The sequence below is a fragment of the Lissotriton vulgaris genome, chromosome 4_1, assembly GCF_964263255.1.
Source record: "Lissotriton vulgaris chromosome 4_1, aLisVul1.2, whole genome shotgun sequence".
NCBI lineage: Eukaryota > Metazoa > Chordata > Amphibia > Caudata > Salamandridae > Lissotriton > Lissotriton vulgaris.
This window is the reverse complement of record NC_141691.1, coordinates 1630541370-1630558905: the sequence shown is the minus strand read 5'-3', so window position 1 is coordinate 1630558905 and position 17536 is coordinate 1630541370. Positions and strand designations below refer to the sequence as shown.

Sequence of the window (17536 nt, the reverse complement as noted above, 5' to 3'; positions counted from 1 at the left end):
TAAACCTTTCCAACACAAAAGCAACTGAGATAGGCTACTACGAATCTTTATCACGACTGTTTTTTTTTCATTTCCTGGAACACGTCTGAGTGTTTTATTACAATTGTATTGTGTAACTAATGTCGGTTAGGCATAGATAGACACATGACAAAATAATCTGCTTTCACTTACAAGATAAGCACAAAGGTATTTGGAAAGGTACATACAACACAAGTACTCAGCGGAATGTGGATCTATTTATCGCCCTGACTCTCGGTCTCTCTATGTATTGATGTGTCCACCTGCATGTCTATTTGTCTATCGCTCTACCATGCCTATCTCTTTACACATCTATCTGGATATCAATATTTTTATGTCTGTAAACATATACATAGCACACCTTCTTTCGGTGTTCATACACCTCTATGTTTTTTGGGCAGTTTTATAAAGCCCAAACTCGACCCAAAGGTATTGGAGATCTGCATCAATCAAATCAAGTGGATGGGTTCAGCTTTACAAAAAGCCATACAAAATACAATACAAGATGCAGATAAATACCCTGATTTATGCAATCACCATGGTTAATTTCCCCAATAATACAAGAAGCTGGACCAGAGTTGGAATGCAAAGCAGCCCTGGCAGTTTTTTAGGACCAGCCCCCTGGAGAAGCACTGCCTAGCCCTGGGAGGCTGGAAACACTTGCTGCTTTTGTTACTAGATGCCGATATTGCATCACCGCTGTAAAACCGACCCCCAGTAACAAAACTGCCCACCACTACCCCAAAACAGCCCCCACCCTGCCAGCCTCCAGGGGAAATGCCTGATGCCCAGAAGGGTCAGTCGGGCACTGTTCATAAGCCAATAACTAGTGTAAAATCTAAATAACAAGCTAATAAAAATGAATTAAAAGTCATTACAACCACATCAAATCAGGCTTAAGAAAGGAGGGGACGGTCCTGGGAAACTAAATACACAGAAACCAATAAAAAGCAACCATGCATAGCTAACAGTTGGGGAAGTCACGCAAGATCATGCAATTTGCGACGTAAAGTGCAGGATACAGTTGCTAAAGTACAACTAAACGCTATTAGACTTGTAGGCTTGAAAATGCAGCTCCCACAAAGAGCAACTAAGCAAAAACACAGCTGTTTAAAAGATTCTTATGAGTCCATATAACAGACGAAATAACGTGCTGCGTGCAGCTGCCAACATTATCTGGGTATAATGTTACTATGATTAGGTACTTCCTAAAAATAACATGAATAAATATTGGAACTATGTAACAAGCTGATAAAAAGATTCATGGAAGTGCTTCTCCAGGGGGCTGGTTCTAAAAAACTGCCAGGGCTGCTTTGCATTCCAACTCTGGTCCAGCTTCTTGTAATATTGGGGAAAAAGGAAGACTCTTGGGGCGGAGCTAGCCGGCGTCGATGGCGGACGCGTGAGCCTTCGGCTCCTCGCATAGCCCCGGAATAATCCTGTTAAACTATCCTTAACTGTGCCGAAAATGTCATAGCGGGCTCTCGAACACCTGCTGGCACCCCCGGCTGCCTTTGGAGAACTTTTGGACCGGCTGTGTGTGAGCCTTCCTGATCATTTGAGGGTCCTGCTCCCGGCGAAGCGGCAGTGGTGGACTAGGCCGGCAGCCGCGCACTATCCTGGAGAGGTGGCCGGGCGACGTCATCGGACGTGCGGCCTCGACGTTGAGAGTGATCGGGCTGGGTGCGGACCGGACCGAAAATTGGATTTATCACTGCTTGAGGAGTTCTCCCCCTCCTATTCGGCGACTGCTCATAAGTGAAGGGCCCGGAGGCTCCGCGACGGGGGGTAGCACACAACTCTGAACTTCTGCGCCACGAGGCGGAGCGCCCATTAACTTGGTGCCATAGCCGATCTGGTTCCCCGCTGCGACGAACCACTATCCCGCCGCCCCCTGGAGAGAGGTAGACAGGGGCAGGAACTGTGGTCCTGACTGCCTTCTAAGCCGTGAGGGTGAGAGACTTGCTGCAGCGCAGGGAAGGGCTTCATCCGCCATTGCAGACGCCATCTTGGTCGCGTCGGAAACCCGGTGACTGGCGGCAGTACTTCGCTTGCTTACGAAGATCCCAGGGTTGCATACGTGGCCTGCTGCCGTAGCGGGGCTCCCCCGCTCTACACCTCAACACATAAGGGACTGCGATGGGGAAGAACGACGCGGCCCAGGGGAAACTCTCCTTCGAACGGCGCCGTCCAAAAGGGTCGGAAGCGGCGGCGCCGGAGACATCGCCAAAGGGAGCCACGGCGACCACCCCGGCACCCACGGAACTCAGAGACATGTTAGCTGCAATGGAGAAAGGCATCCAAGATAGCATTGCATCCGTGGGCACCAAGATAGACGCTCTGTCCTACCGCATGGATCGCATGGCGGAGCGTGTGGATAAACATGCGGAGCGCCTCGACATGGCGGAGCGCCGTCTCACTGAAGCGGAGGAGGCTCAAACAGAGTGGGACAAGGAAAGAAAGCAGCTCGATAGGCTTCTTCATGTTATCCGGGACAAGACCGAGGACTTGGAGGCGCGCTCCCGCAGATCCAACCTCCGCATCACAGGCGTAGCGGAAACTACGCAAACGGGGAAGATGGAGCTGTATGTGGAGAAACTGCTGAAGCTTCTATTGGGTGAGGAAGTGTTCTCCCCCATGTTCATTGTGGAACGCGCGCACCGCACGTTGGGCCCACAACCTCAGCCTGGCGCGCCTCCTCGCCCCATTATCGCGAAGTTACTTAACTACCGCGACAGAGACACGGCCCTACGAATTGCGAGGGAGAAGGGCAAACTACAACATGAAGGGATGGATATCTCCTTATACCCGGACTTCACAGCCAGGGTGCAGGAAGAGAGGCGACAGTTTGCACCATACAAGAAACAACTCAGAACTTTGGGCCTGGACTATGCGATGTTGTATCCCGCCAAGCTCCGCATAAACACCGGTGGGAGGTCGTATTACTTCACGGACCCTAAGGAACTTCACAAGTCCCTGAAAACTTGGACACGGGAGCGGAAGGAGGCCCGGCGAGGCCAGGACGACGAAGCCGGCTCGGCATCTAACCTGGAAGAACAGGACTAGAGGTCACCGTAGAGAGGTTTGGTACACTTCCATGGTGGCGGTCACCGGACCCTGGCACCACAAGGACTCCATGTTTGCTGAGGCCCGAGAGGTCAACATTAGCTACATAGGGGCTGCTCTGTTAGGGTGTGGAGATGATGATCGGACATAGGTACCACGCACTGCTGGTAAGGTAGCGGAAGCTACGGGGGAAGGTTTCATGGACAAATACTGCAGAACTGGGGGGACCAGTACGGGTGGGGGAGGGCGATTATACTTGCTATTAGAGGGGCACTGTTACATAAGAGGGGCCGGTCTGAGGCGCTGATCACACATTCCTTCGGAACACTTGGTGGTGAACTATTTTGGCGCACTCTGCCCTGGTGCCTTTGGTTGAGAAACTCTCTGAGGGGTTAGTGTTGGACTGTTGAGCACTACACTTGTGGAGGGTTGATGGGGGGGGGTTTTGGGTCCTGTCTGACCAGGTTGGGGGAGGTCGGCTGTGGGTGGGTTGGTGCTCGAGGGGTGGGAGCTGAGATTTGGTTTGTTGGGGTGAGATGTTGCCGGGGGTTGTTTATGGGGTTTAACTGTACGGAGTGTGTACTGCGGTGTGGTGCTGTCCCTGCTCGGAGACGCTGGCTGGCGTTTTTGGAATTGCGTGCACTGCTGTGTCCTTATTCGCCTATCCTTGATACATATGCACGAGTGAATCCTTGTAATGTCTAATGCTGCACCGAATTTGCCTACACATGCCCCGGACACGCTGAAACTTCTGACTTGGAATGTGAGGGGTCTGAACGACTTCCGTAAATTGAGGAAGGTCCTTAGCTATCTCGGCAGACATCACGTTGACCTAGCCCTATTACAGGAAACGCACTTACCACACTCCAGTAGGATGCTACAGGCTAGGGGATTAGCTGGGAACATAGTCGCCGCGGGCTTCACGACACACGCCCGTGGGGTGTTGATTTGGGCCAATCCCTGCTCACAGCTGAAGCTCATCCCAGTGCACTCGGACCCGTAGGGCAGGTACGTCCTGGCTAGATGTGTGGGTAAGGGCCTGGATCTATTGGTAGTGAATGTTTATGGCCCCAATTATGACCACCCTGAATTTTACGCGACTTTGTCAGCTCTCGCCAGGTCACACACACAGCCTTGGACGCTATGGGGCGGGGACTTTAACTTTGTATTTGACCCAACTATGGACCGTTCCGCGGGCTTTGCTCGGCGCCCGGTGGCTTCGGCCTCGTATATGAGGGCCGAAATGACTAAGGCAGACCTGGTGGATGTTTGGAGGGAAAGGCACCCCACGAAGGGCGGTTTTACACATTACTCGGCCTTCCATGATGTCCACACTAGGATAGATTACTGGTTGGCCTCCCCCCAGGTACTTGGCAGTACTAGCGCATGCGAGGTCCTTCCACGCACACTTTCGGACCACTCCCCTATCCTTCTACACCTCTTAACAGCCAGGAGGGGGATCCCGGCCTTCACCTGGAGGTTCCCCCCCTTCGCGTTGCTAGATGAAGCCTTCAGGGGGGAGATCGCGCAGGATATAGACCAATTCTTTGTGACAAACATAGGTTCGGTAGACGACTTCTTTACGGTCTGGGAAGCTTTTAAGGTGTACATCAGGGGGGTGGCTATGTCAAAGCATTCGAGTGTGTTACGCTCCATTAGACGGGACCTCACCACTTTGGAGAATAGGATAGCGGGGCTGGAGGCTAGACGACTGCAATCCGGCGGCGATTCTGAGGGGCCGGAGATCACCCAACTCCTGTCCGAGTTTCAGGCCCTGGCAGACAGGGAGATCCTATATATGGGTAAATATGCCACCGCCAGAGTGTATGGGGAAGGGGAAAGGCCTGGTGCGCGACTGGCACGCATGGTCCGGAGCTCTAGACGCCCACTAGTTGTTGAAGAGCTGAGGACTCCGGAGGGAGACACAGTCACAGACGAGGAGCAGATCCTAGAGACCTTCAGGAGATATTACGCGGGGTTGTACCAATCTAAGACGCAGGGAGTGGAGGAGGAAATGGAGGATTATTTAGATCACATTGCTATGCCATTTCTCAAGAACTCGGATAGGGAATTCTTAATGGCCCCCTTCCACCAGGACGAAATACTGGAAGCACTAGCGAGTATGAGATCGGGCAGTGCCCCGGGCTCGGATGGCCTCACCGTGAGTTTTTATAAAGCCTTTAAGGACCTACTGCTGCCGCGCTTGGTTACCCTCTTTGATGCAGTTTGTGAGAACGGTGAAATGCCGCCCACTATGCGTGAGGCACTGCTCATCACTATCCCTAAACCGGGGAAACCGCCTGACCTTTGCGGCTCCTACAGACCGCTCAGCTTGCTGAATGTCGATGCTAAGATTTATGCTAAGGTCATAGCCACTCGTCTGGCCTTATTGGTCCCTGGGCTGGTCGCCCCGGAGCAGTCCGGGTTTGTCCCGTGCAGAAATTTGACCTATAATATACGCACGGTACTGGGCACTATGCAGCATGTCAAACAGGAGAACAGCGCGCTGGCAATCTTCCTTGACATGGAAAAGGCATTCGACTCGGTTGAGTGGCCCTTCATGGTACGTGTACTGCGGAAGTTGGGTTTGGGCGAGCCGTTCATGCAGCGGATTGGGGCGCTGTACCACCGTCCCGCTGCCAGGCTACGTTTGGGCGATAGAGTGTCGGAGCCGATCTACATTGGAAGGGGCACGCGACAGGGTTGCCCCCTGTCGCCGCTGCTCTATGCACTGGTGGCGGAACCCCTGGCATGTGCCATTCGGGAATACCACAGCCTGGAGGGCATTAGTTTCCCCACCTATAAAATAGGGATATCAACCTATGCAGATGATACACTGCTGTATGTTAGGGACCCGGAGGCTAACTTGGCCGCGGTTCTTCGTGAGGTGGTCCGTTTCGGCTCGCTTTCGGGCCTGAAGGTGAACTGGGATAAGTCAATTGCTTTTCCGCTCACCCCGGTGACACGGCCGTTCGCTATGGAGTACCCGCTTCAGTGGTCCTCCGACTCTGTTCGTTATCTGGGCATTCGCCTTCATACAGATCCCGAGATTCTAATCCGGGACAATTACGGGGTGGCATATAGCAAACTGGTCGATGACGTCGATACCTGGATCAGGCTTCCGCTCTCCCTCTCGGGCAGAATCGCTTTAATGAAAATGGTGGTGCTCCCCCGATTCCTGTTCCTCTTCCTGAATTTGCCTGTGGTATTGTCGAAGGTCTTCTTTAAACAGCTTACCAAAGTCATGATAAGACTGGCCTGGGGTGGCAAACAGCCCAGAGTTCGATGGACGACCCTGATACTCCCTTGCGAGATGGGAGGACTGGGAGCACCGGACCTAGAACGCTATTACAGGGTGGCGCAGGCATCGCATTTACACTCTTGGATTCATGGTGATGCTCGGACACCGCACCTTATACTGGAGCGGCTGTTTGCGGACCCGCTCCCTCTGCCTGCCACGGTCTGTCTGCCCACGGACCGCACGGTTGGACACATGGACTCGCTTAAGGCGACCAATCATGCCTGGAACCAATTGGTGGGTTCTCGTGGCAGCACATTGCTATACTCTCAACTGATGCCCGTCGAGTGGGCCCTCTGGCTTGACCCGCTGGGTGAAAAAGGAGTGATCAAAGCCCTGCGGACCCTTGGCGTAGAGAGAATGGAGGACCTATTCGTGGATGGCACGCTTAAAACCTGGGACCAACTGACTTCTACGGAGTCAGGCCACACCCTGCTACAGAAATTCCAATATCATAGACTCCGCTCTGCGTTCCGTGAAACACTGGGGCCAGACTTGGAGGAACCGGAGGAGGTCCCGGAACTGACCTATGTTATTAAATCTACCTCGCCGGCGAAGCTCATTTCGCAGGTTAACAAGTTGGGTGTAGCGCATCAGCGATTGCAACCCTCTAAGGCCAGGGAGGCCTGGCAAGCTGATCTTCAATCCCCCATAGACGATCTTATGTGGCGATACTGCTGCTCTAGCACGCGTAAGATTTCGTTGAATAGCAGGCACCGGTTGGTGCATTTTAAATACCTACAGCGGGTGTAGTACACACCTGAGCGTCTGCACCATTATGGCCTTCGCCCCACAGCTGAATGCGAGCGCTGCCGGACAATGGTGGCCGACTTTTTCCATTTGGCATGGTTATGCCCTGGGGTGCAGGCATTCTGGGGGGAGGTCTTTGTCGAACTGGATCAGATTCTGGGGGAGACCCTACCCCGCACACCGGCGCTGGCGCTTATTGGTTATTCTAAGCCACTGGCCCCTTCACTGCGTCGCCTGGTGGACATGGCACTGCTATTGGCGAGGAGAGTGGTAGCGGCTTGCTGGATGCGAGGGCCCCTGCCGACCAAAACAAGATGGGTGCGGGACCTACAGTACTGCTGCACTCAGACAGAACTATATAGCGACCTGTTACCGCCCAGGAGTAGGCCCAAGAATTTCTGGGATCTTTATAAAGAACACCTGCAGAAGGGGGAGGAGGAGGACTCTGACACATCTGAGGCGGTTGAACTCCAGGATAGGGTGGAAGAGTAGGCTCTGACTAGGTTCCTTGCTACACTGGAGGGGGACGGGTTGGGAGCGCTCCGAGTTAGGTGGGGGATGTTGAGGCTGGGGGCTGCCGGGGGGGACCGTTCACTGAGGGTGGATAGACACTGGACACAGAGTAGGTACACGTAGGTTAACAGGGGGACATATTGGTTAGGGCTGGTTTTGGCGGACACACAGACACACTCTAGAGGGTGGGATTGGAGTTTAGTTGGGGTTGTTTTTTTACCTTGTCTTGGTATCAGATCTGTGGACCGCGATTGCAGTAGTAGATTGCCAGTTGCCACACCGAATCAACACGTGGCTCACGACAAAACGCTTATAATGGCACAGTTATACAATCGATGCATTACCTCGCCGCCGGGCCCCCGGGATGCCGGCAATAAGGCTGTGTTCGAAATGATCCTTTGCTGCTCATGTGATGATCATACTTTATGTGGAGATGCACTGTGCGCAAGTGTTACATTTGGTGTTGTCAATGGCTTTGCTATCAATAAAGATCTTTTATAAAAAAAACAAAAAGGAAGACTCTTTGGAGCCTCGCAAGAGAATTAAAGAGGGCAATGGCTATGCAGAGCATCCAAATTAAAATTGGATAAGATTATTATTTTTGTGCAGCTTGCAAGATAAAGAGCAATATTCGGTTTCCGGCATAAGGAGCAAACCGGTTATTGCTATTGATTGTACTCAAATGTGCAACCGTGCAAACAACAAAAATAATTAATAGATCATACATTTCTGTGCAAAAAAAAAAAAAATCAAATAGTACACACGATTTCCAACAGACATTCCCATCCACCCATATACAGATGCAATTTAAGTAAAAAGTAGCAGTTTAAAAAAATATATCTTAACGTCCGCCTTGTTCTCCAAATATAGGGCTGTGAGAAATAGTAAAGAAGAATATATATATATATATATATATATATATATCACAGCTTCAGACATCCACGGACCATCTGTCCGTAAAGAAAGCAGCACACGCAGGGGGTAGTTCCACGCTTAGATTTTATTCGGGAACTTCACAGCATATGTATATATCATGGATCTGTGATCACTATTTTGAGGAGTGGTGCTCTACATTGACAGTGTTATAACGGGGCGTCTTCTTTTCCAGACGATGTATATATATGAGGCTACAACAATATACAAATGGCAGTGGTGGTATTAGTGATAGAATATCATTCCTTGTGTCGCTTAAAAACTGTTGTATAATATTGGATATTGGTTCCTCTCGTGGTTAGGCACAACCACCTCACTACCTCAGGTGTCTACTTACTGAGGTTTTCACAAACCCAGTAAACATACAATATATAGATGTAACCTTGGTACTCTAACCTGTTCATTGATTTATTCTTACAAAGTGTTCTGTCTTAAAATGTCCAATGCATACACACAACAACAATAATTTTTAGTACCATTTAATATTGTGAGCTATATATACTCAGCATTGTTCTTCATTGTTCTTCATACATTTTGTTTAAAGCACATAGATCCCAATGTTACAATATTACAGAGATGATAAATGTAATACAGTAGGCTAATTATGAAGCAATAGATCGTATTCAATTTCTTTCAAAGCACATTGATTGAATTAGCACAGTATCTAACAGATGGAAGATGTGAAAGAATATTCTTCCTGTGGAGCAGTGGATCAGCAGCTGACACGTGTTTCATTACTTGGTAACTTTTTGAAGGCTTTCAGAAACAATCCAGTTAGTTTGTTCAAATATCACGGACACCCTGGGGTCACCTATGTAGTTGATCTCGTCCTATTAAGTTGTTGAGTGCAAGTCATCCGTAGTAAGACTCAGCACCAAATAAAGTCAGATGCTGGAAAATGTATTAGTCCAATATCCGCGGTGAGAAAAACTGCACCATACAAGTGCAGATGCTGGAAAGTTAGGTGGTTCAGTAGAAGGGTATAACAGCCCTTACTAGCAAGACGGCTTGTTCCCCGAAGAGGTACTCCGAAATTTCCTCCAGAAGTAATAGCTGAATTATAAGATCCTTATGCATTTTCCCCAATGTATCTCATATATACTTGCTAGTAATACACGTGGTTCATTTGGACCTTACCAGTACAAAAATAGGACCATAAGTATTCGAAGCTCAAAGGGCTATAATATGCCTGCTTTGAATTTTCACATTCTCTGAATTCGGGATAGCCATCCAGGAAGTTGCATCTACCTATATGAGGCTACGGGCTGCTAGATCTTCGGGTGGTCAGCTCAGTAACACAGTAGGATAGCATCCTTACCGATCCTCATACTATATTTTAGGAACAAGGGATGAAGGTAAGTTCTATGAAGGGCTATAGAGTTATTGCAGAGTAACAAAAAGTGCATCAAAGTTTCTTGCCCATTTAGAAAGCAATCACGTTTCAATTTTCCTACCATGGCCCTTGGGCCAGGATTCAGTATATGAGTCGACCTGCAATGTGCCTATCCTGAAGCTGAGGAAAAGAGCACTTTTTTCAGATAGAAAGATTGTACCAATGTAAGTTTCCAATGTGGATTTGGCCTTCATGACTAAATATTTAGTTAACAAGGCACAGCTTGTCTCTGCAGATTTTTGCCACATAAAATCCCAGTATTTCCTTTTCACCAATGGTAGTGTGTATTAGGGTATATTTTCTGGGTACAACCACAGATCTGAACAGCCAATTGCCTTTAAACTGTGCTCTATATGCCTAAACAACAACAGTTTGTTACCATTCATCAAAGCAAAAATGTCCCTCAGGCCCTTTTGATAATATACAAAAAGCCGGTGTTGACCAAAGACGAGTCCAGTAGTTTACCGGGGCGAAAAGCAATGTAATCTGCTGCAGACCTTATTCCCAGTTCAGCTCTCTTTGCTACCATTGGAGTCCCTGGGCCTAGGTGTAAGAGATATCTCAAAAAGACATTTTCCAATATTTGTATGGCCTTTGCATTATTGTGTCTCCAAATTTTGGTCCCAATAGCTTGTGGCTATTGCTTTGGTTTTATATACTGACAAAGCTGGTCTTATCAGACGATTATTGCACTTGCTCGCAAATCTCCCTACTGCCCCTGATTGCTGGAAGAGGACCATTTTAGACTTGGTTACTTGGCTGCCCCAGAGTAACTTATCATCAATCCAGATACCCCTATAATCAAAGGTTCTCACCATATTTGGTTACCATATATCCCAAAGGTTAATTTTAATTTTAATTTGGCCTTTAATTTTATTATCATGAACTTGGTTTTCTGCACATTTACTGTTAATTTTCTGGATGAGCAAAAATTTTCAAAACCTTCCAGTAGGTAGTGTATGGACAATTCGGTGTGTGCTAAAAGAATGCATAACCCGCGAACATGAGGATCGGAATTTGATGGCTCCCCAACTTCGGTACATCCTGTGCAAGACTGATAAGCATCTTCACTATGTCGTTGATGTAGATGTTAAATAGGGCCTGGGCCAGGAAGCACTTCTCCCTGACCCCTGATGGTATTTCAAAAGCATTCGTGCACTCAACTTTGGGGCCATATTCTACGGTCCCTGTGCTTCCAGTATGGAGACTAATTAACAAATTCAACAGGTACTTGGGAACAACGTAGTCTTCAATATGTGCCAAAGTTTGATCGGATCCATGTTATCAAAAGAGTTCTTTGAATCAATACAAAACAGAAAACGTGGTGTTTTACTTAAAATAACATACTTCAAACAGATCATATGCAGGCACAATACTTGATCAATCGTACTCAGAGCCCTGCGGAAGCTGGCTTGCAAGTGAAATATTGTACCATTAGTCTCCATCCACATCTCCAGGCGAGTCAAAAGCAGCTTATCAAAGATTTTGCCTGCATTTTCCAATAATGAAATTGGGTGGTAATAGGAGGGGTCATCCCTAATATCTTTTTTATGAATATGGACTATGATAGTTTTTTCCACGAATCAGGAACACACCATCTAGTAAGACAGCATTAAAGGCAGCTGTCATAGGCCCCAGCCACACTTCCAGGCTCCTGTTGAAAACATCTGTGGGGACCTGATCATGGCCTGGAGCCTTTCCCAGCTTTTGGTGTTGGATAGTCCGGGGTATTTCCAATTTGCCAATTACAATATTGTTGGAGAAGTAATTACACCATGGGACCGCACTTTCAGTTTGTAACTGTGCAAGGACCTGTAGATTCTCTTCCCAGGTCATCCTCCATAGGCACTTGATATAACGAGGAGAAATTTCCACCCATCTTGATGGATTTATGTTGAGTTCCAAGTTCTTACAAAAGCCTGAGCAGAACCATTCTATGATTTCCTAGTACTTTTTAACGTATTTTGTGTCAATTGCATACTGCAGGGGCTTTCCAAGCTTTCATAAACTGGGTCTAATTGTATCGGATGAGATGTTTATAAGATCTTTGAGCTTCTGTTAATTTTGCTTCACCCAGGGCGTGGTCCTACTATTTCTTAGAGAGGAGGTGAGTGCTTTTACTTTTTCCAGCACACTCGTTCTCATTCTCATACCAATGATAGTAAGCATCTTGCACTATCCTGACTTTTTGCTGAAGTAGAACTTCCCTGGTAATTATGAGGAGTGATTTAAAAGATTCAATCATCACAAGACCACCGTCCTTGTCCTCCATACGCAGTGTTGCAAAGAGTGCACTCCACTATATCCCACTCAATGGTTTTTTTCTGGTCCTATTTACACTCAGATTGCACTGATATGCATGGTCTACCTGGTGCCATTTTTCGAAGTGGGAATCGGCAAGATCAAGCACAAGGAGGAGAGGGTGGTTGTCACTCTCTATTATTTCTTCAACCGTCATATTGATTACCTGATACCAACCCTCCAGATTAATTATGAAGTAATCAATTATGCTAACATGCTTCCCAATCCTAAAAGTTTATCTTGAGATAAAATCAGAGATAGTCCGACCATTCAGTGGTCTTTGGCCAACATTTAGGAAAATCATAGTTACTTGCTATGCTTTTTTTGATTACGTGTTCTTTGCTTAAAGTACATGGAGGGAGTCCCCAGGCATTTGTCCTCAATTATTACCTCTTGATCCTACAGGGCTGAGTGGGGTCTGCTCTTTAAGTCCCCTCATAAGATTACTATTCTTTCCAGATTTTTGGGAGGATGATGACCAGCTAAGCTTTCATGCCCTAAAGAAATAAGTAGTGACTTCACTGCTTCTCCGAGTATTGAGGTTTCAGTCTTCCCACACGGTGGAAGGTAGATGTTAATAAGATCTATCCTTCCCTTGCCTCTTTCAAGCTTCAGGTCCTGGATGATTTTACCTATGGGGAAGAATGATAATTTAGTATTAAGTGTGCAAGATGCTTTAACCCAGATATGTAGACCACCCTTTGCTCTTCCTCTGGGCTGAATTATTGCAGGCGTATTGAAGGACACAAACCCCGCTACATCCATATTTTCCAATGCTCATGTTTCTTGCAGACTACATATATCCTGCAGCTTCATGTACACAAACGAATTGCTGTCTTCCAATTTCTTACTTGAACCCATTGAATTCCAAATGACTATCTTCATACAGTCAGGAACTGAATGATGGGATCTCTGTATTCACTATACGTAACTGAATGGTTGCCCAGTAGTTCCAATGCAATCCCATCCAGGATGAGATTGTCGATGAGTATCATTAAGGGCCACTTTGGAATATAGATCTGGCAGATGGGGCAAATAGGGAGCATCCCTTGCTACGGCTTGATTTCGTGCAACATGCAACTTCTATTTTTTTAGATGAACTGTGGATAGGAGGGGATGTGTAGGGCCACATGCTCCATTCAGGAGTGGCTGGTAAATTGACCTCACTCCAGCGCTTGGAATTTGGAGTGTTACCGAGCCTGGCACAAACATGTGCCCGTAAGGCTCAGCATATTGTTTCTCACGCCCTAAGATGGAAGATCATTAGCATGCCTAAGTAGATAATCAACTATTGCTTTGCTATTCCAGAGCGTTAATATCTGCTCCCTCCCCTGCATATTCCCCCGTGGGCGAAAACTTATATTGAGCAATTCATTTGAGGTTAATTGAAGTGAGCATTGACCAATTTGGGGATGTTTCTCCTATTTAGCATTTATTGATTCCCCTTGAATTAAACGTTGGAGTGAAGACTAAGACAGCAGCACCCACAAGAGGGCCTTTGATCTGATTAGCACTCAGCACTCAGTTGGAAAGCAATGTTTGTGACTCAAGTGGTCCATGACCCAATACCGGAGTCTCACATTGGTGCGCATCACCCACTGCAGCGTCGCCAGTGCAACGTAGGGATCCTTTACTCTGTGCTACAATTGGGGTGTCCGATGGTTCTCTGAGGCTTTAAAGGGGTGGATAAAAGAGGAAATAATAGAAGTATGCTGAAGACACACCGACACCGGGAGCTGCAGCATTCATTGCCTGGAAGCCGAACCGCCAGATGAGCCCTTTTTGCCGTCTGCTGCCCTGTTTAAGTCAGGCATAGCAAGTCCCGCCGCTGATCCGTTAATTCTTCAATCAGTCTTTGACTTTGAGCGACCGCCTGGACTTCATATACCCATACAACATAACCTGGGTATTATTCACTGTTCCCATCGACAACCCTGTCCTGATGACGATCCAGAGTTAAAGGGGATCGAAACGCCGTCGACTGTACAGCTTGAATGACACGACGCAAACCACGTTTTGTGCTTCTACTTGAATAATTGTATTGTAAATAATTACAACTTGTTTTAAGAAGCCATTACTTGATGTTAATAATTTGTTTCTTGCGCCGTCCACGCTGCTGTTTTTAGCACTTGCACATTCACTATCACCAATTGTACATAGCACCTTGCACCAAGTGTCACTGGGTTGTCACATGATCCACTCTGTACAGTGCTGTTTTAACTGTATTGTCATGTGAGACTTTCCTGTTGCATCTTGGTAAACAATACCACTTCTGTTGAAAAATTATTGACTCCTTGGTTCTTTCCTTTTCAGTAATGCATATTGCATACACTACTAAAACTGTCTCAGAATAAAACCTGTTGGGAATTGTTCTTGCTTACACAGAAGACACACAGCATCATCATCGCACCCTGTCAGCAATCTTGGATCTCTATAATTCAGATGCTGTGTACCAGCAGGCTGGTAATATACTGGATATAACTGCAGTTTGGTGGCTCCATGAAGGCAGAGAACGCTTTGGCTTGAGCTTCACCTACTATAGGCCAATGTTGGTGGTTTGTTAATGCTTCATCCATTGTTCTAGCCATATTCCTCCTACTTACACCTTCATTTGGTTTTGACAAAAGGGACTGAGTTGGCCCTTCCATGTTGATATGTTGTAGCCACGTTTTTCCTGGAACTACTTGGGGTCCTGACATGACAGCCTTATAAGGCTCGCATTTTTGTGCATCAGTGGCTACTTCACAGAGCTGATTTTGTGCATTCAATGCATTTGATTCAGGCAAACCTTGTTGACTCCTGTTTCCAGGAGTTTCATGGGCGATGAAGCTGGTAGGTGGTTCTCCTGCACATTTTTCCGGCTTTGGACTATTCCCCTGAGTTAGTCTTTGACAAGTTGGACATCTATTAATAAGTGGATGTAATTTTCAGTGCTTGTCACATAAAATACTGGAAAAAATAAAGGGCATGGGTGGTTAATGACCAGCCTCAGATGGCTGCCGTCTATTTGATGGAGATCCAGGATTGATACCCTTCGTTTCCACTAGAATCTCGGAAGACAATGGTAGTTTGGGTATTCAGGTATTTAGAAATTGCTCGAGGGAGGTCGAGCAGAACTATTCAAATCATCATCATCTAGGGTAAATGAGTCCAATGATAATGATCCTGTACCTAATGGAGAATCTAGTGTAGACCCAGGTCTGTATGTGACCCTTGGGGTGGACTTACATCCCTCAAACACCACATTGCAAGATGCCTCATCTAGGTTGGTAACATCGTTAATTGACAAATCTATTGGGCTGCTTGTGACCTAGATAAGATCATTTGAGGGTGAGACAAGGGACGCAGGAATCTGATGTACTTCTGCCCACACCAAGCTGCAACTTGTGGCTGGGGGGTCCGTTTCAGTGTGTCCCCTCTTTTTAGTAGACATACATCTTACTTCTTCCAATGGTACATCAGTTGCTTGTGTTCCTGGCATTGAGGCCTTATCAGCTATTAAAGTCTGGGCTGGAATGTTGGAAGTCAGAGTACTATTAGAAGGCAAGGGCATTAATTAATTTGAGCTGTGTAGCAGCAGGTGGCATCTTAGTTGATTCAACTGGCTGGATTTGCACCGACAGAACGGAGCTACGACAATGGAAACATCCGTCAAATATTTCCTCTATAATGCCCCCAAAATAGTTTGTAATAGTGTTAGGGATAGCCACTGGTCGCTTGCACTTAAATTGTTTGGGTTAGTAATAATGTCGAGAGGTTGCTGATCCCTTAGTTGTCAATATTTTGCCTTTACTAGTGCTCAAGGTCCAGTTTTTTTAAATAGTGATGCAATTCTGATCAGCTGGTGATAAGTGCCTAATCTGTGCTGGAATTTGGTTGGGAATTAGTGATTATTAGACCTGGCATCCTTGACGTGGTTTTCCCTGTCTTTTTGCCCTCTACCTCCTGTATTTTTGCTGTGTGCTGAACTTCGTTTTTGATGGTCTAGATTCTTTGGGCACTTTGCCACTGCTGATCAGTGACAAAGTGCAAGTGTTCCCTGTGTAAATCGTCATACGGAACTGACGCCTCGATGCCACCATGACGTCACCTCCCCAGCAACAGTAAGAAACCGACGCCTCACCTCCCCTGCATCGCAGTAAGAAACTGACGCCTCACCTCCCCTGTGGTCGTAAGGAACCGACACTGCCTGGAGACAACGAAGCATCACCTCCCCGATGCTGTGCACCACCTTTGTTTTCATCGTTTACCAAGGTACTACTCTTAGGGGTCAGGGTGACTCTGGGCTCGACACTATGCACCTTACAGTAGGTGCTATTCTTTAGGATTTTAAGGGGCCACAATATGATAATAGCCCCAGGTGGAGGTATTTGTTGCTACAAGCTAATATTTTTGTGAATAACCTATTTTTTATCATATCTTTTTTTTGTATGGTGGATTTTTTGTCGTTTTGGTCTTGTTTGGTTTAGATAGAAATTTAATATTTTTCTAACCTGGTCTAGTGTCCATTTGTAGTGTTTTCACTGTGCTACTGTATGTGTGCACAAATGCTGTACACACTGCCTCTGAGATACGCCATTCTGCTCATGCCAAGCTACCAAGGGGGTGATCAGGGGATGTCTAAAGGCATAACTCCCTTTCCCAGACTTAAAGCAAGGGTCCCTACCTGGACAGAGGAGCAAACCATTGCCAAGTAAAGGCCCCCATTTCTAACAGTGATTATTAGAGCCCAGACCCCCTCAACAGCCCAAGTAGGTCTTCCATCATTGTTTCAGCTGAGAGGTCTACGTCATGCTCATCTTCTGCATTTGTCCGTGATTTAGCTGCAGCCCGTGCTTTGGCCCTTGTTTTGCGCATATTAATGATGATAGTATCTCAAATACGCACGACTATGCTCCACTGCAGAATAGTAGATAAACATAGGAGAGGCGTGAATAGCAGAGGGAAGGGGGCAAGAAATGGTAATTGGGAGCAGATAGCCACAGAGCGCGGCCACACCGACTCTGGTCCTCAAGAGTTTGCTAGCACTCCAGAGAAGGGGCAAGAGCATGCAAAGGACAGAAAAGAAGCCCCCCTCCCTGGAACTTCTTCAAGGCTGGCAAGCAGATTTAAACAGATTTAAAAACTGGTTTACAGGTTCACAGACAGCGACGGATGGCGAATGGACAGTGGAAGCAGAGGTAGGGAAGAGCAAACACAGTGCACACAAGCAGCACCCCGACCTTGCGGGCCGCTTGCTAATGCCCGGGCTCTACTTAATGTGG

The 17536-nt window shown here is 47.2% G+C and overlaps 1 protein-coding gene across 3 annotated transcripts in view; it reads right to left on the bottom strand.

Moving 5' to 3' along the window:
- Positions 1–17536, bottom strand: part of HNF4G (hepatocyte nuclear factor 4 gamma) — a 273625-nt gene that overhangs the window by 204733 nt on the left and 51356 nt on the right. The gene's annotated exons all lie outside the window — the stretch shown is intronic.